The sequence below is a fragment of the Trichosurus vulpecula genome, chromosome 2, assembly GCF_011100635.1.
Source record: "Trichosurus vulpecula isolate mTriVul1 chromosome 2, mTriVul1.pri, whole genome shotgun sequence".
Classification (NCBI taxonomy): Eukaryota; Metazoa; Chordata; class Mammalia; order Diprotodontia; family Phalangeridae; genus Trichosurus; species Trichosurus vulpecula.
The window spans coordinates 148,312,831-148,316,108 of record NC_050574.1 but is presented as its reverse complement, the minus strand read 5'-3'; the positions used below and the strand labels follow the sequence as shown (position 1 = coordinate 148,316,108).

The 3,278-nt window shown below is 42.2% G+C and overlaps 1 pseudogene; it reads right to left on the bottom strand.

The window, feature by feature from the left end:
• Positions 1-1,927: 1,927 nt before the first annotated feature.
• On the bottom strand, positions 1,928-2,964 carry LOC118836779 (annotated as a pseudogene).
• Between the last annotated feature and the right edge of the window lie 314 nt (positions 2,965-3,278).

Genomic DNA, 3,278 nt, shown 5'->3' with positions numbered 1-3,278 from the left:
ATGAGTCTTGCCTTTCAAATGTTATGGCAAGTAAAATGAACTTTTTGTTGTCTTTGTTTTGGAAGTGCTTCTCAGCACTAAGCAATCTTTTATTGAATCTCGGGAGTCTGATGGCCTGCTTATGTCAAGGGAAGGCATAGTTCACATCAGCTTGAGTGTCATGGTTTTGACTCCCTTTAACCCTGAGACTTGAATATAAGATCAGAGGTTAGCATTTTACCTTTGGGGGCACACTCATTGGAAGAATGTAGGTGATTAGACTCTGGGTAGCAAAAGGAGTCTCCCCGACTTTGAAAACCCAGATGGTTGGTGCTTCTCTGGTAATTGTGTATTGTGATTTGGTTAGACAGAAATGTTGATCTGTTTATATTGTAATTTCTGTTTGTATTTGCTCTGCATTTCAGGGTGCTGGCTTTTCCCCCTGAACTAAGTAAATGGTATATGTATGTTTAATTAAAGTAAGATTGTTAACCCCTTAAAGTTGCTTTCCTTAGACAAGCAGATCGAAGAATCTGTGCTGGCAATCCTTCTGTGTGCTGGTGTTGTTGGTCTCACACAGCCACAGTAGCAGCAAGCAGCATTGTTGTTACATGGACACAGCATGCGAGGTCAGATAGTTTAGGCCCTGGGAATTATTCATTAAGAATTAATATTTTGTTAGAGTGGTTAAATGATCCACAACGAAAAAGGTAAAGTTCTTTCACATGTATACTGCAATATCAACTGCTCCCCTTCCCCTCCTATAAGAAATGATTAATATCTCGTAAGTAAATCGAAGTAGGCTATATCTGTATTCTTTGATGTGGTTTTGCTTAGCCTCATCTTCTCAAGGTGCTTTTGGGCATGGTTAAGGAAAAAAACTTAGTACCCAACCATAGAAGGCTGATAGAAGAAACAAATCCACACCATCAATGCTAAGCAGCAGTTGGTCTGCTTTGTTCTATCACATGTCATATTGGAATCATTTTCCAAGCTCACACAGAGCTTTTGTGCCAAAGGCCAACCTGGCTCCACTGAGATGACAATTTTACTTTGTCCTCTGAGATTTTGTACTTAAAAAATGGTAGACTCCATCGTTCTGTGAGTTAAGTGAATGCCTAGCTGGAACAAGGTGACTTCTGGTGACCTAATATATTGGATGTTAAACTTAAAAGCTTACCTGGAAACACTTCCTGAGTGTCAATGCCCATAGCTTTTCCATACCTACTAGCAAACCGGAGGAATACCATGTATGAGAATTCTGTTTGATGGTGCTAATCCCACTCACTCATCTTAACTTTTATGTACCTGTTTCCGGGCACTGCAGGTGTATTTATATTTGACAAATTTAGAAGCAATAAATGGTTTGTATATTTAGATCACAGAGAAGCATTTTCCCTAAAAGCATAGATCCATATTTTAAATTAAGTAATGCCCAGAAAAGGGATGTCACTTTGGTAGTGACATTTCAGGTAGTATATATAGGAAGAGTTCCTTGGAAAAAACTAGTAATACTGGAATAATGTATAAATTTGGATTCTAACAGTCTATTAGTTTAAAAAACGACTTTCTTCTTAAAGCCAAATTCCAAACATAGTAATCATCACTGATTGTGAATATAGAAATGACACTTGAAATATATAGCATTTTTTCCTATCCAAGACAGGATGTTTTCTAAGTAGAAAGCAAATATTTCACTAATATGTACATTTGCAACTTAAGCCCACAGACAGCCCTCACTGTGTGATGGTGCATTGTACCACCATGCTGAAATGTCCTGTCATGCAAGAAGAGGCATTTTGATATGAACAAGACAAACCAATGTTCATTTTCCTTTCTTACAGAAGAAACCATTTGATCTTTCTCTGTCTACTTTCTCACAAGAGTTTAAGAAAAGGGACCTGAAAGCTCAGTTATCGGCATCTGAGATCCACAGGAAAGCTCCACTTTAGCATTTTATCAGGACTTGTTCATATGTGCCAGATCTCCCCCCAGGACCCACAGATACCCTCAGTCTTTCTTCTTCTGCACTGGCGTGTAGGCTGAAGTCTCAACTTGCCATGTTTTTTCAACATTATCATCTGCATCTGCTCTGGTAGCATCAAATGTGTTTTGGTTGAGATTTCACAGAACCTTGCTTCACAGGGTACCCATTGAGTCTTTCTAATGATTCATCACCATCTTGTTTAATGGGTGTGTCAAGATGAAGATCAGCTACTTTCTCTTCAGTGTCATCACACGGCTCTAGGATACTTTCAATACCTGTTGATATACTTCCCACTGAAGCATTTCTCTTGTGGCAGAGGTCAGAGAAACCCTGGAGTGATGTGTACTATAACCTGACACTTTCAGTTGCTGGCTTGTATAACTTGATGTTCTGGAATATCCAGAGGCACCAAGTTCATCTGAAACTGAGGCACTCTTTGATGACAGATCTGACAAACCACGGTGGATTTTGAGAGTCTCTCCACCTTTCCAATCCTCATGTAGAGATGCAGATTCACTGGCAGTTGGTATATGCATTGATGTGAATGGAGGCGTTTTAAAACATGGATCACCAGACACGAGCTGCATACTAAGAATAGAATTATCCCATCTTGTATTTTTGGTATCATAACCTTCTAGTAAACAGTGCTGAGTGCTATTTCCTGATCGAGCAAACTCTGCTAGGTTTAGATCTGCAAAGCCCAACTTTGTATAAGCCTTTTATCCTTTTAATTCCTTCCTCAGAGAGACCCTATAGATGCAAGGATTCAGAACATCTGTAGTAGCACCTGTGCTCATTTTGCACATAAATGAGAACTCGTTTTTCCAGTGAACACAATTTGCTTATACCACCTCTCTGGAAGACTCAGCGCTGAAGCTGTCCCCATCCAGCGGCTACATCTTGCAGAAGAGGATCCAGTTGTCAAAGGGCACCAAGAAGAGCTACTCCAGCTTGAAGTCCACCTTAAACTTGAACTACTTCATCATCATGAAAGCCATTCACCACGGAGCTAGGCAGGATGTTAGTGTGGAGGAGGGGGTGTGCCAGGGGCAGCCCAGGCACCCCCTCAGCACCCCAGATCCTTCTCTCAGCCCTAACCCATGGTCACTGGCTCCCTGAGCCCAGGCAGAAGAGCAGCCTCTCACCTCCACTTCCTAGCCGCTGCTGCGGCACCTGGGGCAGGTGGGCCCCAGGGAGGTACCTGAACACAGAGGGGGCTCTGCCTAGCTGTGGGGCTCCAGTAGAGAGCAGCTGTACTGGTGCCCAGGGTCCCCGCGGCCCCGCCTGTGTGTGCGTGTGGACTCAGAGTTCA